Below are 27079 nucleotides of genomic sequence, written 5' to 3' on the forward strand. Positions count from 1 at the left end.
GTTGAAAGTACATTGTTTAAAATTTGGAGAGGCTTTTCAAAAGAACAAGGGACTATGCTACTTTCCTTTAATTATTCTTAAATATATTACCCCCAGGAAATGGAAAAACATATTTGCAAGTAGTATGCAAACCATTTGTCCAGTTGTATGGTTTTGTATAGGAGAGAATTCTTAGCCACTGTAGTTGGAGAATTTACAAGGCTCTAGAGTAATCTGGGATGGATAGAAATGTAGCCTGTATAATGATGCTGTTGCAATTTTGCTTGTTACTAGCAAAGCTCCTTCCTCACTAATATTTTCCATAGCTAACAGAATAAGTGTTTGTATCCGAGTTACTCACAAAAGACTAAAATAATCAGACTATTCATTAGTTGACTTTCAAAAGTAGCTGATTAAAAACAGCATCTCGGTGGCTCAACACTGTCATCCCAAATCAAGACTTGATTGTGAGTGGGGAGAGTAATCTAAGACTGTACCTGAAATGAAAGATTAATGTCTCAGACTGGGTGAAACCAAATAGGTAATATTTCTTTTTTTTTCTTAAAAAAAGTAATTACTGGTGGAGTAAAGAATACATTCAGGCATTCAAAGATTTAAGATGACATGAAATCTTCAGAGTTAGAGTTATAAAAGTTGATTTATTCCCAAAGATCCAGAAAAATGGTTCAATGAAGCCATCTCTGTATGTTGAGATTGCTTCAGCCCAAGTCTCCAGGATACAAAAAACAAAACAAAAAAAAAAAAAACACCACCACCAAAAAAACCCCAAAAAACAGCATTGTGAGGAAGACTATCTAAGGAAAAAAAAAAAACTTTAAGTTAAGGCTGAGAATTTAAAAATAAAATAAAATAAAATAATTCATTTGATCCTGAAGTTAAATCTAAAATAATCTGCAGCAAAAGGCTTTTTGTTTGTTTATTTAAAGATTCCTCATCCTTTGAGATGAGGTATGTGCTGTGTTTAATAAAGATTATGAGACTGATTCTTTCCACATAGCATCAGCTCTCTGTGGTGTCTTTATGTGTTATGTGTGTATGGGGGGAGAGGGCCTATATTAAGGCTTGGTTTCTCTGTGTGATATTCTTAAAAAGGTATGTATCAAACTCTCTAATGTTAGGGGTCCAAAGCATAATGCAGAAACTGATGGGACTGATCTGCATAGAATCCAGGTGGTGCAGTGAATGACAATGAAGTCGGAGGATAGGGCCCCAAGCAAGATGAGAGATCTGCTCAATTGTTGTATTTCTCAAGAATTATACCGAAACTTAATTCTGATTATGGACAACGCGTTATGACCTGAAGCAAAGATGATGAGCAAACAAGAATGAGAAAGACTCTTCTTTTCTGTGATGTGTATGTATAGCTGAGCTTACCAATTTATTTTATTTCCCTAATTGATTTCATAGAGGGCTCTTATTGAGTGAATATGGGAAAAGCAATATTTATACCAAACCTTAGCGTAAAGTAAGTAAAGGAAATGATTACTAGAGCTCCTCAAGGTAATTATACTACAAGGGAATCAATATAAAGCCATATTGCAGTGTTTACTTCAGTTATGGACCTATATGTATATGATTGGAAATTGTTGCAATCTTGCTATAAACTAAGCTGAACTTTGTTTTCAAAATAACAAAAAGGTAAATATCTTCTATGTTAACATCAAAAATACTTAAAAACTCAGATCTGAGGACACAATACAAAATATTTTGTGTTAGAATATAACTTGGTATGATAATGACTTCCTATGGCCTGTGCAAAGCTTATCATGTTCTTTCTCTCGATTTTTTTTCCCCTTTAGTTTCCCATCACATTGCATTTGGAGTACCAGTTTTTCTGTCCTCCAGTCATCGCTCTGTATTTACATGTTCCTGGGTTGTCTTGACTATTAATTGGATTTTAGAAACCAGTGTTTTCCTATCTGTTATTTCCAATTTACCATATTTTAAACCAAGCTCATTGTCTACCTTTTTTAAACCTCTTCGTGTTTTCCCTTTTGCTCTCAATCAATGGCATCACAACCCCATGATCAGATGAGCTCGAAACCCAAGTGTCCTCATGTGTTCTCCCTCCATCTCAACACCCAGGCTGTGTCAACGTTCCATGTTCTTTCCCTTCACTACTACAAATCCAGATTCAGGCCCTTCTCCTTTTCACCCAACTTCTGCCATGCTTTCTAACTTCTTGCTAGTATTTTACCACTTCTGGTAAAACACATGCATTCTCTGGCATTGTGTTCATGGCCTGTCCCAGTGTGGACTGTGCAATCTTAATCTTCCACCAGTTTTTGCATCTCTCCCCAGACCCTCCCTCTTACTAGTTTTCTGGTGGTAGTGAACTCCTAGAAGCTCCTTAAATATTCATATCTCTTGCCTTTCCACATCCTTCTCCCTCTTCTTGGAAGGCTCATTCTATTTTAATTGCTCATTGGTGAGTCCCTTTTCATCTTCTTGTGTCATTAGTTCCACTCTTTCATCCCACATCCCACACATCATGTACTACTGATGGTCTGTGCAATGACCCTGTTATGTGGCCTGTGTCCTTTGGGCAAATGCTACCTTGACATGGAACTGCTACAAAGAAGTTAATGTTAGTGAAATGCCAGTTGGGAATTAAAGCATAGTGTTTTGATGGGGAGGGTATGTGATATGGTGAGTGCTGTGAAGTGTGTAAACCTGGCGATTCACAGACCTGTTCCCCTGGGGCTAATAATACATTATATGTCTATTAAAAAAATTAAATAAATAAATAAATTCAATTTAAAAAAAAGCATAGCGTTTTGAGAAGTCAAGTCCAATGACCTTGTAAAGAAACTGTTAACAATGGTGCTCTCTCAATGGTGCAGGTGTAATTGAGGGAGATAGTGTCTGGTATAGACATGAGCTCATGGGGTGTTGGAAGTTGAAGGATAGTGACCCTAGTGGTTCTAGTGGAGGTGGGAGACCCAGATAATATGGGTCTACCTGTCTCAAGTGCAGAAAGGTAAAAGCCAAAGCAGCAAGTATAAGACTGAGTTTTTAGAAAATAAAGGACACTGAAGATCAAAGATAAGATAAAAAATGTAAAAAACAGGTTTAAATGTTGGTGCCAGGTTGATGATGAGTTGAAGCTGATACAGGAATCAGGTAGAAATGGAACTGAGCAGAGAAGGAATGGAGCAAGGGGTTTTCTGGGCCACAGTCAGTATCAGGCATGAAATGTCCTTAGCTTGCCGTTATTTATTTATTTATTTATTTATTTATTTATAGAGGATACATAAAGCATGAAGCTTGGGCACATTGAATTGACACAGGCCACTGATTTCAGCAACCTCTGGTGTCCCATTTCCAAATTCAGATTAAAATGAGGGCAAATAAATCCTACTTTGCTGTTTCTAAATAATTGGGATTGGAATTGGACTATGGGGCTTATTTCTAAGGTATCTTACAGCTCTACTGTGTTACACATCTATGATTTTATTTTTATTTGGTTATTTGATGTGAGCCATAATAGCATTTAGCTAATTTCGAAGTGAGTCATGTCAGCATCGTTCTTCTCTATAACTTAGTTTCTGTTTTCCTTTTAATATTGAAATATTGTAATACAGAGGTGTAGTATTGTAAATTAATAGAAATTACTGAAGTCTTTAGAATTTCTTGAAATTATACAGTATGATTTTTTGGAAGCTCTACATTTTCTAAAATCAAATTTGTCATGTGAAGCTTTAGGTACTATGAAGAAATTCAGTGGACTTACGTTTTGGCAATATACTTTAGATTGTGATTTTATACCTTTTTTTCTTTTGGTAGCACATACACATATATGCTAACATGAGAAGGACTATATGGAAGTGTAGGTCTTAAAAATACAATCTGATGATGGAGAAAGTTAGACATTTAAGTCTGGAATGATTGGTATAAAGTATGTTGAATGAAACTATATAGTTAAATATCTCAAATGATAAGAAATAAGCTGTAAAGAAATATATATAAAATAAATCAAGAGTTATTGAATGTTTACTTGTCACTATAAATTATTTGGAGACAGTACAGATAATTTGAATGGAAAATTATACCAGAAATATCTTCCTCTGAGCCATTTATACCAGCTCTTTTGTAAAATGTTATTTATCCAATAATTTTGGTGTATCTTCTCTTGCTTTATTCTTTTACCTTCTTCTGCTGATTCCCCTGACTTCAGACATCTGTAAGAACTTCCTAGATGCACTCTCCTGGCCCATGAAATCAAGTGTGGGTGAGACCTGGTGCAGAGCAGGAAGGCGACCCATACTTGGTTTCAGAGGCTGCGAGAATTTCTACGGTTTCGAGATGAGAAAATGTCATACCTGTTTATACAGGACTTTCAGAGAACAAAGACTTCTGGGCAACCTAGTTTTATTAAAGACAGGGACAGCTAAGAAGCAGAGGTAAATTCAGAATGAATTCCTATACTTTTGGACTATAGAATTTTTTAGAACTTTTTAAATAACAGAAACCAGGTTGACAGATAAAGATCTGACACCTGTCACTGATTTTTAAAACATTGTACAAATGTGAAGCTTCTTCCTCCTTAAGGACACACACCTTCACTCCTCACATTGCTTGAGCTGTGGTGGTCAGTTTGTCCATGATCCTGGGCTAACTCTTGAGCAAACAGAGATCCAAGGGCAAGAAAAAGATTTGGCCGGGGCCCTCGTTTATGCTTTGGTATCTACCTACCCTTTTTCTAACCACATCTTTTCCACATACCCAGTCCCATTCATAGCTGATTGCCTATAGGACCACATATCCCAAGTTAGCAATCTGCTAGAATTTCACTTTTTTTTCCTATGTAGGAGACTGGAATATATATATTGATTGGAATGCATAGATAGATAGATAGATAGATAGATACTTGGCTGCATGCATTGTATCTTTGCTGGTAATTCATTTATAGACTATATTTGTTGAACTGGTATTTGTTAATTTTTTTTGTCCTATAGTTTTTAATTTAGTTTAATTTTGCTTGGGGCAAGGCATGGTAGTGTTGGTAGGGGTTGTCATCCCTTAAGCTATAAGAACCATTTCAAAATTGCTTTTTATTTTCAACCAGAATTCTGAAGACCTGGATCCTCAGCATAAAAATTTACACTAGAAAAGCAAGTTCTGCCAAGTATATATTACATACCTCCTGGCTATGGATTTTGGTAGGCTTACTTAGAGAAATATGAAGGTCGTTTCCAATGAAGACCTATTCTGTATTGCCTTTCTTGACTTTCGTATTTGTAATACATTTTCTATTTACAAATGATATTCCTTTGTTCCTCTCAGGATAGTTTAATCTATAAATATGCACAATAAATAAAAAACATCTCCATTTGTTGGACTCTGATACTTACAGAAATTCTTTGCCTGGGCTTTTTCTTGATTGAGAAATGAGTTGGAGCAACTCAGCTCCCTTTGAACTGTCTTAACTAAAGAACCTCTCTTAGATGGTCTAGAGAAGTGCTGTCCAGTAGATTTTTCTGCAGTGATGGAAGTGACCTATGATATTTTAGGTCTAATGTGGTAGCCAGTAGCTATGGGACAGTTGAAACATGGCTGGGGCAATTGAGGAACTGTTTTGTTTTGTTTTGTTTTGTTTTCCCATTTATACAACTACATGTGCTTAATAACACTGTATTAGATAGCACAGTTGTAGAGTATGGTAGTCATTTAGATCATTTCTTTTAGGCTAAAAATTCACCCAATTCATCTTTTCATTTCTCTCATGAATGTCATAGGTTTTGATTAGTAGCCTAAGCTTATATATTTTGGAACAATTTCAATTCATCACCATGTGCTTATATAATATACTGCCCACAAAATAGTGAACTAAAATGATTTTCCAGTTTTTACACTTATTCTATGGATGTCACTTTATTTTTAATAAAAACACTCATCAGATTTCTGCTGAATGCTAAAAGCTAGCCAATTACCAAACAATGACCACACAGTAATTGACTTTGGCCAGTATTGCATAAACTACTCCCTAAGTTACAAAAGAAAGGATTTGATGCGACTCCTCTTTTCAACAATCTTACAGTATTGCTGGAAAGACAAAACTAGCAGGCATGAAATAATTAAAAATCAATCAGTGCTAAACTCTATTATGCAAAATAGGAGTGTAAAAGAGGGTGAATCAGCGTAACCATAGTAGCCAATCTCTGCACTTTAAAGTCTAAAGGATCTTTAGAAATCATGTATTCTGAATTTTGTACATGACAAAATTATAGTTCAGTGGATTTACCCATGTGAAATTTCATAACCAGGCAATGACATGTCCAGAATATTAATGGAAGTTTGTTCTGACCCTCAAACCACTGGTCTTTCCTTACTACTTTGCCTTTAAAGTAGTATCTTCTGCTGTCAGAGAAGATTGTTTTTAACAATTCACGAAAAAGAAAGCCGAGTCAAGCAATTATAAAGCTAGTTCCATTCTAAATATCAGTTTTCTCTATTAGAGTGTTCCCCCAACTTTAGTTATTCACTTAACACATTCATAAGTTTTGCCATATCCTTTTACCATCTGTACTTTTATGTTATTTTATTTGTTTTAAATTTAAATTTATTACAAGGAAAATGGAAAACCAATATCATTTGTTGTAAGTAAAGGTAACTGGGAAATAAATACCTGGAAAATGAAAACTAAACTATGCTATAAATTCCCAGCCAGATACTTTGCTTAAGCCACAGGCCTGTTTTCTTTCTTATAAAGGGGATTAGTGAGTGTTGGAAAAGCATTAGATGTAATAGTCGCACATTATTATAAAAAGCAATCCATTCCTTCACTTCCAGTTTTAAAACTGTGAGATTTACAGGGTCTCATTGCTGAATCTAATACCTTTCATTTCACACCCACACAACCATGGCTGTTTTGTTACTGCTGAAGGAAGAAATTAGCCAAGGACACTTATGTCTGTGATGATAATGGCTCCTACTAGGTTACCAGCACACAGGCATGTCTGCATGAGTTTGTGTATGTGCGCTGCTTGGTGGTGGGGTTAGTGGTGGCTACTTTTCAAAATTGTATAATAATTGTGTTAAGTGTTCTGATTTGTTCTCTTGGCTGAAAGAAAGCTTGCTTTATCTACTGGTTGTTGCTTTTGCTTTTATTGTGGTCTTCCTCTATAGGTAAAAAAATTACATAATTAAGTAATTTTATTTTTTTTAATGTTAAGTAAATGGAATTTGTATAGACTATCCATCTACAAACATATAATTCTTATCATTCATTAAGTAGAAAACAATTACAGCATTCAGGAACCCATAAGTAACTCTGTGGTTTATGGAAGTGGTTTATTACAGAAAAAGGTGACATGCATATTTCTTTTAAAAGTGGAAAGTGTTGTTAAAGTATAGTTAGAAGGTCTGAAAAACTTGACTTTCATGCAAGTATTAAGGATACATTATAGTTGATTTAACTCATATATGAGAGAACTCTTAGGGGGTAGAGATGGTTCAAAGAGTCTTAGAGGAAGAGAGACTATATAATTGGTTGAGAAAGATGTGAAGTTTGCTGTTAGAGAAAATACTGATGAATGTCCAGTAGGGCAATAAAATCATAATCTTTGAGTATATCTTTTCTACCAGAGAGAAATCATTTGTACCTCAACCAGACAAAAAAAAAAAATATATATATATATATATATATATATATATATATTACTTTTATATATATATATATATATATATATATATATATATATATATATATAAAAGTAATTTGACCAGCTCTGGGCACTTACCAATAGTAAATAGTAAATGAAACAAAAGTACGTTTCCCAAGTGCAATACTTCTTGTACTTCTTGGAAATCTAGATGATTTTGCCCCCAGCAGATATTTGGCAAAGGCTGGGGATAGTTTGGGTCTTGGCAACCTTGAGGTTGCAACTAGCATCTAGTGGGTGGAATTGAATGCTAAACATCTCACAGTGCACAGGACAGCTCCCCTGCCTCCTCTTACACTCCCAGGAAAGGATCATCTAGCCCAAAACCTCAGTGGTGTTCCATTCAAGAAACTCTGCCCTAGAGAATGGAATAACCTTTGTGTAAGCTTTTTAGGATACCAGTGTGACCCTAAAAGGAACCATACTAATTTTTCTTGCCTTCTTTCCAAGTTTTAGATAATTTTTCTTAACAAAGCAATTCAGATTTTGCGTGTGTATGTGTGTGTGTGTGTTTTTTAATACAACTGATTTATATTTTCTGAACATACCTAGAGGAAGTAGACATTGTGAGCTGATCTAGAGCTCTGCCCTTCACATTTCTTGTCCCTTTCATTTTATGACTGCTTTCTTACATTTGATATTTTTTATCTTAAAATAAATGGTAAAGAAATGTTAAAACATGCATTATCTGTCACTGTGTCCATTTTAATGAATGCTTCATTCCATTTTCTACAGGACAACATTTTTCTCAGTTGCCTATATCTTTTCCTGATTGACACAATTCTTGAAAATGAAGTAGAGGCTGATGCATAATAATGCAGGACAGGAAAGAAGTGTGTATTAGTAAAGCATAGATTCTCCCTGTTTCTGACTAAATTTAATCTACAGCTGGGAAGTTAAGGAATACAGACATACTCTCTATAAGGAAATATGGAGCAGAAAGCATCATACCTTAGTCTTTTTAACACTTCAGTGGATTGAACTGAGTCAGAAATCAAGGGCATTCTTCTACTATACACCTAATTTAGTGAAAAGTTAAAAACAATGGAAAATTTGTTCAGAATCTACTTGATAACCCAGCAGGAGCCATTATCATTTTTGTGTATTAGTTCAGACTTTTACAAAGTACTAGCTTTGTGGTTTTTTTTTTTTTTCTTCTTCTTCGTAACTTAATGTGACTTAATTCATTAATGGATGAGACAGAGATACACAGAGATGAAGATGATAGGGATGAAAACATCAAAGAAACTCTTAGACTAGTACCTAAAGTTGTAGTTATGGAAAATATGTAATTTTACAGACTAGTTTGTCACTTAATATTACACTATCAACATTTTTTTCATGTTGCCATATTGTCTTCTTGATTATCATTTTAATGGTGTGATTTAGATGAATTTGAAAACAGCTCAAGTTTCCCACAGAAAATATGGCATCATTTATGATTGCATCTTTACATCTCTACCTCAGTTTATGATTACATCCTACCTGAATAGGATCAACACTCTTACACAAGAGTAAAAATCTCTTTAGAACCTGCTACTTGGTAGGTGCTTAGAAGATGCTTGTTCATTTTCTTCGGTTCAAATCCTACAATTTTTATACTGGAAGGAACCTTGAACATTTTAATTAAACAAAGTCTATTTAACTTAACTGAAGTAATGTCGAACTCTATATTTGAATTGGAAAGATTGGACAAATTCTACCTCTGCCCCTCATTGACTGTTAGATAAGTCACTTTATATCTTAGGGGATATTTCTGTATACAAGTGGGGAAGTTGCACTAGATAATGTGAAAAATTAATTTAAGATTTAACATGTTTTGCTTCTAACCAGGATGTCATGCTAAAAGAATTAAAATAAAGATCCATGGTCTCTTTAAAAAAATAAATAAATAAAAAATTTAAAAAGAAGAAGCAACAACAATAACTAATAAAGTGAGTCTTAATCTATCAAATAAGCTCACCATATGAGGAGCCCCAGAATACTATAAAGTAATACACATTTATTTGGAAACAGAAAAATTAACATCTTAAGAGCCCACTGTATATTAAGGAGGCCTTTAAATATTTTATGTAGGTTTTCTCTATTAATCCTTAGTTATGTTCTCAGTTAGGTAACATGCTTCTCAATTTATCTGAAGAAACTGAGGAGGTTACCACACTGTCCCAAACCATCAGGTATACTTTACAATATATCATGCCAATATTTAGAAAACTGATGTGTTCAATTTAAAAGTGTTACTTAAACCTAAAAGTCACAGTATTTTTCCTTATTTTTTAAAGTTCTAAAAGGACTTTACGAGAATGGTTCTGTGGACTATGTCCATTAAAAAAAAAAAAAAAAAACCTCTTCAAGAAAGTGGAAAATCACTTCTTTTTTATTGCACATGAATTGTCCCTATAGCAAGGAGACTGTAAAAATCATTCTTTAGGAAAACGTCAGGGTGTGAAGACTGCATGGATCTATGAACCGGAAGCTTAGTTAATGTGGTGGAAGACATGCCAGAGTTGAGGCCAGTGTTCTACATTCCCAAGAAAGCATCATCCAGCCCCAAATCTCATAACCTGGTGTGTGAGATAACTAATTTCTAGAAGCCATCTATAACTGAGGGAGATTTGCCAGGTAATCTCCAAAACATTGAATTCTGTCGTCTGCCTTTCCTTGTGAAACTTTCTCTTTGACTCTCGATCTCTGTGCTGTTCTGTGTGTAGTGGGCATGGGGGTCCACGGTTCTGTTGGCAAGCTTTCAGTAAATCCTCTGTTTATTGGGCTCCTGTCTGATACAACAAGTCCCAAATCATTTTAGGTGTTTGTCTGGCAACTTCCCTTTCTGTCTAGACTGTTCCCCTTCTAGGACTACTCCAGGTTTTGACTTCCACTCCTTTTTTACATTTTCTCTATCTGCTCAAAGGAATTTCCACAATTGTAATGAGAGTTTCATGCAGAGATGGCCCTTTTCTCGTTCTCTCTCTTTCTCTCTCTCTCTCTCTTTTTTTTTTTTTGTCATAGGTTTTATTAGTATTATACATTTCCAGTGATTTCAGTGTCACTTCTGAAGAGAGAAGAGATGAATACATGTAGGGATACGCCATGTTGGAGCCTTGGAGAAATAAATGGAGAATGGAGATTACTGATAAATTGGGGTAAGAGGCAAATAATGTCACTGAAATGTTCCAAAGGACATGTGCTTCATGGGTGGTTGGCATGGGAGGAGAGGGGGTTGTCCATAGATGGCTAGGAAGTATCAAGTGGGGAGGGGGCAAGTAAGATGATCCACACAAGAATTTTAGACTTTTTTTTTTTTTTTTTCATGTGAGCATCTGGATGAGATGGTATAGTTATTCGTTAACAGATAATTACTGACAGCCTATTTTGTGTAAACTCCACCTTGGCTGCCCATGCTGTGAAGACCAATCCGTACAGCTTCTGACTTCAAATTGCTCATGGCATTCAGGTAGAATTAGAGGCTTAAACAAATAGAATAGAAATACCACACGGGGGCGCCTGGGTGGCTCAATGGGTTAAGCCGCTGCCTTCGGCTCAGGTCATGATCTCAGGGTCCTGGGATCGAGTCCCACATCCTGCTCTCTGCTCAGCAGGGAGCCTGTTTCCTCCTCTCTCTCTCTCTCTCTGCCTGCCTCTCTGCCTACTTGTGATCTCTCTCTGTCAAATAAATAAATAAAATCTTTAAAAAAAAAAAAAAAAAGAAATACCACACGGTAAGTGTTAAAGAGGAGGTATTATAATTTAGAAGTAACTCGTTGCTCAAACTGAAAGAGAAATCTTATAACGCATATTCTGGTTAATATTTTATAGAGTAGATGCTAATTATTTTTAAGCTAATCAGGGGTTTGAAAAATGTTCATCAAAGAGTGACTTCTATAATATGTACATAAACTAATCAGGGTTTTGAAAAATATTCATTAGAGAGTCGTTTCTATGATACATCCAATCTAAGATTAATATGTGACACATGATTCCAAGAATCATGTTTTGAGTATCTAATCATAAGACATAGGAGATGTGGAGCTTTAGAAGGGAGAGTTAATTATGATTGGGATTCATTCTTGTTTTGGAAAATAAATAAAAGGCAATGATGCATCCTTATGAACCAACTGTAACAGCTCGAGACATGGACAGTACTTTATGAGGAGGTGTGTTTTAATGCAAAGATAATGTCTTGCAAAGGTGGAGGGCACAGGTGTCTCCTGGTTTAGAGGGAGACCTGGGTTCTCCAAAAGGTAGGCTCTCCTGAAGTAATCCTAATGCCACAACTACTTACATCTAGGCTTTGAAATGATGGGGACTGTAGAATATGGCTACATGTAGATGGGATCTCCCGGGAGGAAGAGGTGACTGAATAAACATACCAATGTTACTAAATAGGGATTTCTCTGCCTCTTACTATTACATTATCTACTCACACAATTTCCCTTATCCTGTAACAAGGGGGGGGGGGACACCAAGGGCCATAACCACGTCTCCTATCTTCTTCAAACTCCTTCCAGTGATCAGAAGAATGAAGCCATGAAATGGGAAACATTTACTTTCAGGCACTGCCTTTATTCATTTTTAATAAGGAATTATTAGGAGGCACAAGTCATGCTGTTATTAATTTCAAATTAAAACTCAGACTACGTATGACCTCTTTAAATCAGCTATTTTCCAATTCATTTATTTTGGCTGTAATTATGACTGATTGCTCAATTCTTATTGGAATAGCTATAGTGTGATTTAATTTTAGCTGAGGTGTTTATGGTAATAATTAGGGGAATCTTCTCCACAGAAATGTAGAAGAAACTTACTTTTCCCTTTAACATTAAGATAAAAGACTTGGACACCTCACATACTTCCCCTTACTATATTGTGGAAAATAATATGACTGTTTATTCTGTGACTATGTCTAGGCAGCTCCAAAATACTGAACTTTGTTCGATTAAAAAAAAATGGAATGAAATATATCAGCCATGATATGTTTCTTAATGTCCGTAATTAATTTATTGGTATTATATGCTTATATGAACACATAGTCACACATAAGTACATGCAGTCACTTATATTTAATATACCTAGAGATTAGAAGCAAGTATTCCTTAATAAGACTTTTAAAAAAACAAAGGCCTATATCAAGGTCTGTGTTGTGTTCCCATTCTGAAAAACCAGACACCACATTTTTTTTCTTTTTTGTTTTTTCTTTTTTTCTTTCTTTCTTTTTTTTTTCTTATTGAACCTAGAAGAGAAACTTCATTGATTATTTTTATTATGTTAAAAACCTCAACCTTTCTATTTGACACTGTGCTCTATTTAAACTCATCCTTTATAGTCTGACAGAAATCCATTTTAAATATTGTTTTGGAAGCCAGATTTCTGAAGCTGTCCACTGTTACTAGACCTTATTTTTGTGTGTGTGATGTACTGCACAAATTGTCTATTGATATGAAGCAGGCTGTGGAACGATTTTTCAGCTTTGATCACTAGAATGAATCGATTTTTAACAAGCCCTCGATATGGCAGCAGTTGCTGATGTTGTGTGTCTAACAACTTCATTGAAGGGCTGTATTTGATTTGCTGTTGCTAAGTGCTCTCTTTCAGTGAGCTTGTCTGTGAAGACTTCCTCAACCAACTGAAGATCTTTTATCAGGTTAGAAAATGCTGTTAAATGTTATTTACTGATTAAAAAATAATTACAGGCAGTCTCCATTACACAGAATCATTAATTTGCCATTAGTGCTAGTTGTTGGAAGCTTAGAAAATGCAAATGAAACTCAAAACCAGCTTTCTCACCAAATGGGCTGATTAAAATAAAAAGGTATTTGTTCACTTTAAATGTGCAAGGTTAGTGGCAGAATTTATTGTGGTGTTACTTTCTCTTAGTGCTTGTTATGTTTTGTGTTCCACCAGTCAGGTCACTGTTGCCTTCACAGAAAAACCATGAAATTGGAAGTCTCCAGAAATGTCAGCATCCTAGCATAATTGGAAACTTGAAATTATAAACCACTGATTATTTATGTCCCAGTTGCAAGCTACACTGTGGACCAGTATGCTAAGCTGAACAATTAACTATTATCATCGGTTTCCCGAAAATAGCAATATAGATAGCTTTTTAAATCTGCAAGAGGATTGTCAGCGCCTTTTCCTTTAATCCTTATTTGATTTCTATTGTCAGTTAAAAAGCCAGACTAGGTAAAATGCCCATATAGACAAAGTCTTTATTTTTTAAAAGCATTCTCATTAATATCACTGCAAGTTGTATTCATCAAAGTACTTTACTCTAATTTTCCTTTTAATCTCTGTTAAGACATTAATGCATTAGGGGGTTTATGTGTAAGAGTGTGTACGTGTCGTATTAGCTCTTTGGAGCATAGAAAGGGCTGTTTTTCTAAAAAAGTTTTTTTTGCCTAGTTGTCAGGTATCTTGGTATTATCCTTTTCCTTGTTGGATTCCACTAAGAATAGAATGTCCTTTAAATATTTTAACAACATAACCACAGACTATTCATGATTTCCTCCTTTCATTTAAAAATATAGTTTAGCTTTTTTCCTTAATCTTGAGATTTTCATCTTGACCAAAGACTGACAATTTTAAGAGTCTTTTTGACAGCTGTGACTGTCAAGAATAGAATAGAATAAATTATTAAACTGGGTAAATCTAGAAAACCAAACTGACATAGCAAGGAAAAAACTATATTTCTAGTTTAAGAAATAAATATGTCAAACTAGAATAATTACATTTGTCCTTAACCCACTTTCCTGAGAGGCTATCAGCCACTTTATTGCTATGAAAGAATTCAGATAAGAGAGAGAACCAACATTCTGCAGTTTCAGAAGCATAATCATGTCATTGATCAGTATAACAATTCACTCTCCTATTAAAATAGTTTAAATTACAGCAAGAGTAAAAAAAAAAAAACAGAGATAATAAATTTTGAGTTCTGTTTTATGGGCACATCAAGTGTGAATGGGAATCAGAAAGGGGCAAAATTGCTTATAACTTCATACTTACTGCTTTTCTTCTTATCTTTGTGTTTAGTTTTGTTTTGTGTGTTAAACTGACCAGAGTGGGCCAAAAATTTTCCTGTTAAGTATGAAATGAAGTGCCAAATGTGGTAGGTATATGAAGCACTATTTGTGAATATTTTTCTTGTCAGCTTTCATTTGGCTCTCTGTTAATAAGACTGATCAAAAGAAACAATTCAATGAATTTCCATGTTTATTCTGTTTCCTTGGGTGGTCTCTGGGTTTCTGTATTCTTTTAGAAACATGTTCATGTTTCATTCTTAAACATGTAAATATAGAGCAAAATTTAGGGGCTGGTCAAGAGACATGAAGTAGAGTATTTGCTTTTATCTGCCTGTTTATTCTTCAAGTTAGCAGGGCATAAAAGTTCCGCAACAGTCTGGCTCTGGCCCACCTTTTCTGAATGAAACTTTGTTCAGACCCGGAACCATAAGTTTACAATGATCATCCATGCAGTTATTAATTATATGAAAGCCATTTATTAAGATCTCTTGGTCCTCACTAATCTATTCACCAAATCACAGGTGCTTAATGATTTACCACTCACCATTTTTATCAACAACTTAGATTAAAATTAGACACTCCTTTTAAGTCTTTCCATTTCCCTTCACTTTTCTTTGGGAAAGCAAAAACGCTTTGCCCCAATTGCTGCATTTGAAAACCATCTTTTCTTGAATAATTTTTTTCAGAAAAAAAAAAACATAGTTTCTATCACTTTTCTAAAATGGCAATTCTATCTTTCCCTCTGAACACATGTTAGAATAAAAGATGCCTGACAGCTGATTAGGAAAGTGACATATATTTTACTTCCTTCCTTTCAGATGAAACCTTCTAAAACCGTATTTACTTACCAGGGGCAGTGACAGCCTGTCCGGCAAAAATAATTGATATCTTTTCTGGTTATTGTAGGAGGGGAACAATGAAATAAGAAAGACCTTTCTTGTACTTTTAGAGATGAAGAACTTGGAAGAAACTGATTGTCATTGAATTAAGATTTTCTTTTAGGCACATCTTGGCCACCAACACATTCTTGCATAGTTGTAGGAACTCTTTGCTTCACTAGTGTTAATAATCAGGCTTGGTGTGTGCTGTTTTCCAATATCTTTGCCAGGGAAACATGCATATTCTGCCTCGGAGGTAGGGTAAAAAATACTTTAAAATTAGCAAGTTTATGCAGCATTATATATCCCTGAAATATTATTCAAGGTAGGTATAGTGCATCTTCAGTAATTCAGATTAATATACGCAAATGTCTTTTCTTCTTTTTTTTTTTTAAGATTTTATTTATTTATTTGATAGAGATCACAAGTAGGCAGAGAGGCAAGCGGAGGTGGGGGGGGGGGAGCAGGCTCCCTGCTGAGCAGAGAGCCTGATGCGGGGCTTGATCCCAGGACACTGGGATCATAACCTGAGTCGGAGGCAGAGGCTTTAACCCACTGAGCCATCCAGGTGCCCTGCAGATGTCTTTTTTAAATGAAAGCTCATTTATTTTTGGATGAAATTTAAACTGGAATGTTGCTTCTAGTATTTATAAGCCAATTGGTCATAAGGAATTTTGTCACATCTTTCAAGATTTTTACTTTTGACGTATATAAAACCGATGTATTTATAGTACCCACATCATAAAATTGCATGTTATGAGCTTTATCTGTACAAACAACAGAATGGAAAACAATTTTTTTTTCTCTTTCTTTCTTCCTTTCTTTCTTTTTTTCTGAGACAGAGTCTGTCTGTTCTGCACTAAGAAACAAATAAAACCTGTTTGTTTGTTTGTTTGTTTGCTTGTTTGTTTTTCCAAAGGACTACAGCCCAGGAGGTTAAATTGTTTTTTTAAGCACCACAAACATTTTAAGGAAATATTTACAATGTTAATTTCTTAAAGGCTTTGTTATAAACGCTTTTTTCTTCTTGGCACTTCAACCCAGTTCTAGATCAAACAATCATCTGGAGAAGTATTAATGTATATATTTTCTTGGCTTTTGTACAAGTCGGTATTGCTCATTTTAAAACTTGATAGAGTGAGATTATTCTCTGCTCTAGAAACTACAGTTAATCTATGGCAAACCCAGAGAGCAGGAGCTGAGTGACTCTACCAAATTCCGTATTTCCTAGGCACCCTGGAAAATCCTTATTTCTATATTAAAGCATTCTTCTATATACAAATCAGTACATGGCAGATGCCAGCTGATTACAGTGTGGTGTGGGGCATCTGTAGAAGTCATGCTTTGTTGACCTAATGGGAGCTCTGTCTTCAGAGAAGTAGAAAATTGGTTGTTTCTGTAGGTTATAAATTTCCAAGCCATTGCTTGCCACCTGAGAGCATTAATCTCATTATATTGGTTGTTTCCATAGTTAAGGAGTGGCTTGTCAGAATGCTAACTGTCCATGTCTCTTCTCCAAGCCATTAGGTAATAAATTGGATATAATGTGTAATTCCTCAGGATTTTTTTTATGTAATGAAAGATATTATGTTAAAGTCTGTGCACTAAAATGTTCTTCAGCCATCTCATATAATTTCATGTTTTTTGACCTGCAAAAACTACAAAAACTCTGTTTCCATCAGAGACCCCATTTTGCTGCTAGGTTTATCAGTTTTCTCCCCTTAAGAATGTTTGACTTTGGGGAATCATATGTAGTTTTGTTTTGTTTTTTTACTTGATTAGACGCACATTTTATTAGATCTGTACTTGAGACTTTTAACACTTAGTAAGTGTTAAAAGTAAGTAAGTCACTTAGTAAGTAAGTGACTTTAAACACTTAGTCAATTTTTGATGAATCATGAGAGATCAGGAATTTTGCCTAAATTTTATATTGTTGAGCCAATAACTTTTTGATGAACATCACTTATAATCTTGAAGCTTAATACTATAAATCGCAAATAATGAATTAAAACATAATGAACATGCACATGTTTTAAAGGATACAGTGTGTTAAAATGTTTCATATTTTCAGCATATTATAATCTGTAAAACACATCCAGTTCTATTATTTCACATGTTTTACATTATTGTTTGTCTCATTATGGAATTTGTACTACCTGTCTTATTTGTGAATGGAGAAGATAGAAGTGAGGAGGTTAACTTGACCAATGAATGATCACATGCCTGGTAGGGAAAACAAAAACTAGAGAGCAGTTGAACATCATCTCTACTGAGTTGAATATCATCAGAGAGTTGAATATCATCTCTACTGCAGTACATTGAAAGTAATGCATAGTTCATTAGAATGGTATTTTATGTAACATATCAAGATTTCTTTCTCAATAATTGTGGCCATATGTTGCTATGTGATAACATGAATGAATCATGTCACGGAAGAATTTTGCAAATAATATCTGTGCAGTTTTTCCACTGCTAGATTTTCAGGTTTGGAGTCAGGTACAGGCATTTGGTGTTGCCGTATGAAAAAAAAATGTGAATAAATACTTCCTGAACAATAGCAACAGCAACAAATTTCAATTGAAATGTTAGATGCTTGCACACAAAACAATGCTATTTTATGACACAGACCATAGCAAATTCTAAAGCCTCCACCATATTACCAGTTGCAATTCACTTCGTTATTATTATTTTTTTGCTCCCTTAGGAGAACAATGTAACTTCTATCGCTGCAGATTCCCAAAATAAATTATTGTCGAAAAAAACCACACAGTTTCCAATAAAAATTGCACCACCCTTTTGCATCCCCCTTGTTTTGGTTGAGAATCAAAGAAGAGAAACTGTTCCCAGTGGAGAAGTCACAAGGAAGGCTTTATGTAGAAGCCAACGTTAAAATGATGCCAACAGGCAGATGGAACTCAAGTCTGAATGAGAAAATTCTGAGCCAGGCCTCTCGCTGTGGCTTTAATATAGCCCAGTTGTTCCCTGATTTCACTGTCTTTATTACTGGGATTTCAGTTATTTATGAATTGAATTCCCATGTAGTTATCTTGCTGTTATTGTAAAATGCCACATGATATTTTGTGCTAAGTCAATAAATGCCTCGTGCCACCACTGTATTTACTTTGGGTTTCTAATCTCTGTGCTTTTACCCTTTTTCTGACATTTTCCAAGTCTCTCCCAGTAAATCGGCTGGCCGCGGAGCAGTGCTTCTTTGCAGCAATTGACAGTCTGCTGCAGCACGCCTAACCACCAATTCACACCCCAGGGGACTGTCCTCCCCAGGAAGAGATTTGCTATCAGTCATCTGACACTTCAGTTACTTTAAAAATTACTCCTAGGATTTGGATTTCTTAAAGGTAATTCTTAGGGAAACATGACAAAATATTTGTTATTTGAAACTTAAGCTTAAAAACAAGGCAAGCAATAAAGTAGGATCATTTCAATTGGAGAAGGAGAGGGAATATCAAGAGGTCATGGGATAAATTTTCTAATTCAGAGGTTTCAAACTTTGGAGCAAGATCTGTAATAAGAAATATAATTTACAGTGTGACTTGTATTAATTTAATACTATGACTAAAACCAAAGTTGCATAAGCAATACTTATCCTTGTGACATGGATTGTCAAAGTGTAATCTCTTTTAAAGTTAAAAACATGATTTTCATACAAAAACAAAATGAACACATGCCAAGATTTCATTCAGCTCATTAATTTTTGAGGGCATCAGTGAGACATGAAGATTGGTTAACAGATCATTGAGGATCTGGGTATACATAGGGAATTTAATAGAGATATTAAGGTCGCTAAGTTAGGTATAACACTGGTTAAGGTGTTATAGGACAACCAGTCACAACTTATGAGGCTTTATTTTTTACTGGACAGAGACTATTTGCATATGTACTATACAAAAATTTATAAGTTTACATGGTCTTTCACTAAATTCAATTCACTAAATGAATAGCAGAGTCAAAGTTTAGTCCCCTAAATAATGATAGGTTGAATCTTTTAAAAAAATGTACCTGTATGATATTGAAAGACCATAGTGCCCAACTTTCTTATTCATTGTTCCCAAATTTGTTTAATTCTTCTTAATAGGCTCCATTCTGATGTTTTCTATTGTGTTCCTTTTCATTTTTAAAAGCTGATATGTCTCACCAAATTACTTTCATATGCTGTTAGTAGGCCATGATTCATCGTAAATAATATCACTCTAAGGTACAAATAAGGACACCCCCAAACACCACCAGACAGAGGCAAATTTCTTTTTCTATCTTACGAATACAAAGGTCACAAGGAGAAGGAGAGGTTGGGAGTAGAAGGAGGAAAAGGAAGTGTCTACTAACAGGTAAACTGAGGTATATTAAAAACTTTAAGACTTCATTTGAGCAAAAATTGTTCTAATAGGGCAGTGGAAAAGCAAAAGTGGTTAGGAACACTCCACTAGAAGAGACAGTGGAAAGACTTACAGAGAAAGTGTGAAAAAACTTCTTCTTCTTCTTCTTTTTTTTAGGAAATACCTAAATGTGCTAGAAACTGGGAAACACAGGGATAGCACTCCTGTGAAAAGAGCAATGGTTGGGCAAGGAGCTGGAACCCTTGGATTTGTACCTGGCCCTGTGCCAAGTGTGTATACACATTATCTTGTGTAATCCTCTCAGCAGTTCAGTGAGGGGAGAGGGCCACCACTTTGCAGATGAAGAAATAATTTCAGAATTGTTAAATAACTTGCACAGGGTGAGAAGGAGTCCTGACTTGAACCTAGAGAAAAATAAAGAAAGCAAGGAAAATATTTGACTGGCTTTATCTTAAAGTATACTTGGCTGTTTGTGATTGGTTATCCTTAGTGTTTTGGTTTCATAATACCTTCTAACACATGAAATCTAAATGTTAACCTATTTGCACATATTTAAGTAGCTGAGATCATAGATACAACATTCCCTACCTGAGTCTAGAGAATTTTGTAATTGCTCCTTTTCTTCTACATACAGTTCTATATTAAAATACTTAAAGATGTGACAGTTATTATTGCTAATAGATCATTGCTGTAAAATGCTCTAAATTTTGTAAGTTAAAGAGCACCGTTCTGATAAAATGTACCATTATTATATAAGATTTTCCACCTGTGGAGGTTTCTAATTATGCTTTCCATGCATTAAAAAAAAAAATGCAGCTAGAAAAACTGATAAATGGCCGACAGCTACTTCCCTGCTGATTATACAAAATTTCATTATAGTAGAACATTTAACAATTTAATTCTGGGCTCTCTCAGGAATAGTCTGTTAAATGCCTTGCTTAGGTCTCTTTTTAAGCACCAAATTTTCAGCTTAAATAAAAGGTACATTGAGCTTTTGCCATAAGCAAAGTTAAGTCATTAAATTACAAAAGGTGAGCTTGAAGATGACAGGTAAAGATACAAGAAATAAACATAATCAAAACATGTCCAAGAGTTTTCTTCTCCCTTTCTCATTCTTAGAGAGACAATAATTGTTGAGATGGAAATGAGGCAGTTTCACTGAAAGGCTACTCTCCTGGTTGCTGAAAGATAAGTCTTAAAGTTCCCATAAATATTTAAAAAAAATTTTGAGGCATAATTATACCTTTTACAGAGTGCTTCAGACAGTTGCGGTCATGGGTCTCTAGAGTTCTCTTTTTTCCACTGCCTTCTTCCACCTCCACCTTCTTCCCTGAGTCTTCTGATTACATTAGAGAAAGAGAAGGCTTCATTTAGGCACTAATGTGTCTATTGTACTTTCTGGTTCAACACGAGGCAAATGCTATTCTCCCATATTGTAACTGAAAAAGCAGGCCCCAGATCAGTTGTCTTGGGACCTCTGTAGGCAGGAGAGTTGTGCCAGGGCCTCTGGGGGTAGAGTCTGTATCTGAGGACCAACAACAGTGTAGCCCAGGAAGACAGACCAGAGGGTATTTATTCACAGCTTGGAAGCATAAGTCAGAAAGTTTTATAGCCATTATAATTCCAGGAATCTTCGTTTGGTTTCCATTATGTACCTAAAATCACCACTGTGCCTATCATTTCCTGATGCTATGTTTTAGGGATCTAATTCTCTTCCTTTCTAAGGATGCTGGGGGAAGAATAGTTACTTCTGTTATACATAGGAATATTTTTTCTTCTGTTGTTGCTCAAATATACTGACCCTCTGCTATTGACCCCTCCTTAGTCATGTTTCTGTTCTACTTTTTATCTTGTGCTCTAGCCACAACACACACCACATACCTTCCTGTTCATGCAAAGGGCAGAGGACATCTAGTGTAGAGAGGATCACCGGTTTGGAATCAGTTCAACCTCTTTTTGGATCCTGGTGTTTCCCCTCTGCTTGTCCTTGTAGGGAAGGAAAAAGTACTTTTTCTTCTACCTTGTTATGTTCAGGACCTAGGGCAATGCAAATTTAAGTGACAAAAGAAATTAGTTAACAGGGAAATGGTTTATTACGTGTGCATATGGAGACTTTCATAGAAAAATAGTGAAGATCCAAAGAAGTGGGCTAGAACCTGAGGCTTATGTGCCATTTTAACAAAGAATGATAAATTTGTGGAAAAGTGGCAAGATAAAGGAAAGATGTTTAATGGGAAGCAAACTGTGGGAAGGTAAATTTTTGAGGAAACTGATGGAAGATAAAGTTTGTCTTGTACCTTCTTACAGACTCCTTAGTGCCATCTCTGGGCTGGTAAGAATTTAGAATCATCTGTGGTGTAGGTAAATGGTGGTGGGGGTGGGGGGAGAGAGTAGAGAAGAGAGCCTTTTTGGAGTCTGTTGGGTTTTGGTATCTTTTATTAAAAATAATGCTTCTGCCAAAATGGTAGATTTTTTTACTGGTATATTCTGATCCCCTTCAAACTTGACAAGATTACTCACTTCTTAGATCCTCAACATCATACTCTATAAGAGAGTAAAACCTTATGTGACTGTTGCAGAAACAAATGCCTCTTACCTCTGCCTACACTGGGCACTACTCCCTTTTCGAGGCCTCTAAGAAAAGTGTTTCTCTACTCCTAGTATTCTTGGATTTTACTCTTCATTCTCTTCTTCGTTGTTTGTTGTTGTTGTTGTTGTTTGTCTATTAAGTTACTTCAATATCCTCCAGTTGGACAATCCTACTTAGAGGTTGGGGTGGGGGAGGGGAAGAAGCTGATGAGGGGTAAAGACAATGAAGTGGTAGGAGACTGAGGGAGTGTAAACATTTACCATTTTTGTCCTGCCCCTAAACATGTAGAAGTTATATAGTAACCCTCCCTATAATACCCCCTTTATCCTTCATTCTTTCCATCCAAAATAGTGCAGTTTTGTAAGTCTTTGAAGGTCCATCTCAGACATCATATTTTTATTTAATTTATTTGAGCTCCTTAGCTGGAAGTACTTTTCTCACCCTAAACTTCCACGGAGTTTTTGTTTGTTTGTTTGTTTATGTCATTTATTTGTGTATTGCCCTGACTACTTTTCACACTTTAGGATAAGTGGGTATCTGAAGTTTCTTTTCAAATTGACCTGTAGAACAACATCTCTTCCAGTTGCCACACAAGAATTAGATAAATGACTGCACTTACATGACTGAATTTGAGTTGGAAATAGAAATATTTGATTTAATTAATCATTACTGATGGGCAGCATCCCAATACTACTATTCTACCACGAATAAATGTTGTAGGAGGGAAAAAAATTCTGAAAGATTAATTCTTTGGACCCATGTTGACTCTCTTGTTACCATTGAGACTGCTCATTGTACCAATAGTTTAGCAATGTGAGAGATTATTTTTCCTTGGGTTGGTAGCAATTCTGATAACTGCTGATTTAGGCAGAACTCACACCAGGAACTTCACAGTGAAAGCTGCTATACCATCACTAAATCTGTGAGCCCATTCCTCATCCAGTTTGAAAGTTTCAAATGAAGCTCTTTTTATTCTTTCACACTTTATATACATTATGTGTAAAGTCAAAGTAGACCCTCCCCAAATCTGACCTTTTCTCAAAGTTTCAGAAGTTAAATAAAAGTAAACCAGTGACTGGTTTCATTTCAGCTGGATTTCCCATAGAAGGACCAAGGAGAGTTGTGGGTCACATTTTATGTCATTAGATAAGAATAAATCCCTGATAATCTATGACTTAAAAAAAGATAAATTTTGCTGTTACGGCAACTGGTTTGTGTTAAAATATGATACTTTACTATACATCACTGCTTTATTTCTTTAAGATTTTGGGTGAATTAGTGAATTAGTGGTGAATTAGTGCTTTTTCAAAACACTAAGAACACGTCTGAACTATAAGATTCGAGGGCATGAAGATTCTTTTAAGATGAAGGCAATCAAGATACTGCAGGATCAAGAGAAACTTTTTGCCCCCCCCCATACAGAAGAATCTAAATTTCCCAGAATAATGGTTATTGCCAGAGATACATTTTATCTGAGTGACACAACTCTATGGCAGGGCAAACATCTAATTACTAAACATATGTTCTTATTGCCTTGTGAAGTCTATTCCTTCCTTTCAAAGTCCCAGACTCCCACCACCTTCCCTTTAGTTCAGGATGGCATATATATACCTCATGGCCTGACGGTCTTTGGAATATCCATGTCTGTGTGGATTCCCTGTACATGCAAAATTATATCTGATTTTCTTCTGTTACTCTGTCTCATGTTAATTTGATTCTTAGTCCAGCTAGAAGGACCTTGAGGGGACAGGAGATTCTTGTTTCCACACAGTAGTTTACTTCTTTAATGACCAAAAGGACAGTGTGCCCTATATTTAAGAAAAAAGACAGTTATGTTTTGCTTGGTGAGAAAATAGATACACATTTTTGGAATTAAACTATGATTCAGTTATCTAGAAGATTAGCCAATAAATGCATTTGTGTTACTGTAATTGATTCCATTTGCAAATTGGAATTTTGCAAACAAAACTCACTTGCTACTTTCTTGACACCGTTGACTCTGCACAGTTACATTCAGATGCATGCTTCAAGGGGAAAACATGAAAAGCCTGTCTTTCTTTCACCATCTATCTCTGTCTTACCATAGATTTATGTTTTCATTGTGATTATTCTTTTAAGGAAAGGCAAAGCATGAATGATTTTCCTTGTAACATAAAAAATTCTGATTTAATTGTTTTTAATAGTTGATTCTGGTTTCTCACTTCAATTGTGTTCTTCTTGACAGGCTCCTATTTCCTGATTCCCCCTGCTCAGCTTCCCATCCTATAGCTTGACAGGAAGATATTAAAAGACTGATGAAAAACTGTGCTATGCCTCTAGCACTCTGCATTTTACCTTAACAGTTACTCAATAATTATTTGTTGAATGAGAGCTTAATTTTCCCTTTTATGTAAGACTTGGTGTGTGGCAGAAGGCAGTAAGCTAGAGATGGTGGCTTATAGTGTGGGGCTCATGAAACTGGACACCAAACAATAGTAAGCAGCGAGGCACAAAAAGCAAGGAAAGGAGAGTTTGTGCCCCTGGCTGGGAAATCTCTAGAACATCATCTAGCCATCCAGAATCACTGGATTTGTGAAATCTATGAGGTTAAAGAAAACCCTTCCTTTGTTCTTTGTCTTCTGTCTCACAGATCTCACACCATACCTGGCATGGGGGCATAGAAAAATGCCATTAATGTCTTACTATTCATACAAACAGAGATAACCTTGTCTAAATGCAAAATGGAATTAAATAATTTTCCTTTTAATCTCTGACATACTTTAGGTTAATCCAGAGTATTTTGAAAGATGATTCTCATTTAAAAGAAGATAGGCTTATACATATAAAATGTTTATGTATAATATAAAGATAGTAAGTCTATCTGAGTAATTACTATAGGACCAAATAGCCAGGTTGCTTATTTATTTTTAATCTTGAGTAAGTGGCATAACAATGACTCACACTGTGCAGTGAAATATTTGGTGATACAGACACAGAAGGACTTTTTAAATTTCTATTTTGGGAGCAAAAGTAGGATTCCTAATCAGAGCGGCACCCTTTAAAATCATTCAATTGATGCCTGTGTATTTAGGGAGAAAAGAAATGAGGAACATGAATAGATTTCCTGAGAGAGTTAGAGTGAACAGTGATTAAGCTTAGAACATAAAATTACCATTTATGATTAGTTCAGTTCAATTAATTCCATCTATCTATCCATCCCTTAATTCATTTATTCAATCAGCCAGCATTTATTGAAAAACCTATTTTGTGTCAGGCTCTGGGCAAAGCTCTGGGGATGTAGGGATCAAAGACACCATCAAAGAATTCATGGTCTTGTGGTAAAGACAGAGATGTAATTGCAGTACCCGAGGGCAGCACGAGTTTTATGCTAGGGAGTAAGAGGGAGATCTGGAAGCACATAGACCAGGCAAGTGGTGCAGGCTGTAATTCACATAGAATGTGAAAACCACATAGAAGGCAAGAGAATGAGGTGCCAACAGTGACCAAAACGCAGTCCCCTCCAAGATGGGAAATGTTCCTTACCCACAGGAAGATTACAATTCTTATTTCTCTTACTTTTAATGCATATGTGTAGAGGCAATCATCTTTTAAGATTTTCTTTTTAAAGATTCACTTATTTATTGGAGGGGGGAAGAGGGAAAGGGAGAGAGAGTCTCAAGCAGACTCTGTGCTGAGTGCAGAGCCTGATGGGATCGATCTCACCACCCTGAGATCATGAACTGAACCAAAACCAAAAGTCATTTGTTTAGCGGACTGAGCCACCCTGGTACCCCATCTTTGAAAATGTTTTTAGCTCTGAGTGACTTCACTGAAGTTTCTGGTGATAAACACTGAGTGTGTAATCTTAGTTTTTCAACTGTTTATTTGTTCGAAGAGTTCTGGTTTGCACACTACCATTCCCATCTGCCAAAGAATTTCATCACTATCATGAGTCTCGCTCATTGCTGTACTCAAATCCATCCAGAAGTCCAGAAAGAAAATCTAACCAACTAATGTTAAGTTTTGTAACTGTGACATGTTTATAAAATTTTTCATATTGTGTATGAAGTGCTGTAATCCTGTTTGTCCCAAGAAAACGCTTGCATTTCTGTCTTAATTAAATCTCTCAAACCAAGCAGTTTTCTGCAGGATATAATCCATTCATTCAGGTGTGAAAGGCTAGGACCTATTTACATATTCACAACCCTGATAGCTGTGTCTGGGATAAAATAAATTTATTTCCGAGTTGTCTGGGTTCTGCAGATATTGCAATTACTATTGTATATTCAAACTTTCTCCTAAAAGACTCATTTAGGACAGTTCTGGAAAATACTGGAAATGTGAAAATAGCTTGTAAACTCTTGGGGCAAAGACCATGTTTTGATATTTATTCTGTTTACTGCTCTGAAAGTGCTGTGTGAGCCTAAAGCTCCTTATAAATATGTAAATAAAAATAAAATGACTGGAGTTAAAAAAAAGAGACTCTTCTTAGGAAAGGACCTTTATGAAAGAAGATAACCAGATTTAGAAAATGCAGTCATTGGGAAAGAGTGTTCTGGATTATATAGCTCTAGTTTTAGTTTTTCTTATACTCATC

The 27079-nt window shown here is 35.5% G+C and overlaps 1 long non-coding RNA gene and 1 other non-coding gene across 4 annotated transcripts in view; both read left to right on the forward strand.

The window, feature by feature from the left end:
- LOC101683078 overlaps positions 1 to 27079 on the forward strand; it is a 360384-nt gene that overhangs the window by 66859 nt on the left and 266446 nt on the right. The window lies entirely within an intron of this gene.
- Positions 11346 to 25311, forward strand: LOC123394409. 2 transcript variants are annotated; one of them, XR_006609142.1, is made up of 4 exons: positions 11346 to 13305; positions 14694 to 14769; positions 18733 to 18917; positions 20070 to 25311. It is a non-coding gene; the product is annotated as an uncharacterized LOC123394409 (long non-coding RNA). The 2 variants fall into 2 exon arrangements; XR_006609141.1 differs by having other exon boundaries at positions 11346 to 14769.

This window comes from Mustela putorius, unplaced genomic scaffold (assembly GCF_011764305.1).
Source record: "Mustela putorius furo isolate JIRA1106 unplaced genomic scaffold, ASM1176430v1.1 tig00003834_pilon_pilon_pilon, whole genome shotgun sequence".
NCBI classification, from domain to species: Eukaryota; Metazoa; Chordata; class Mammalia; order Carnivora; family Mustelidae; genus Mustela; species Mustela putorius.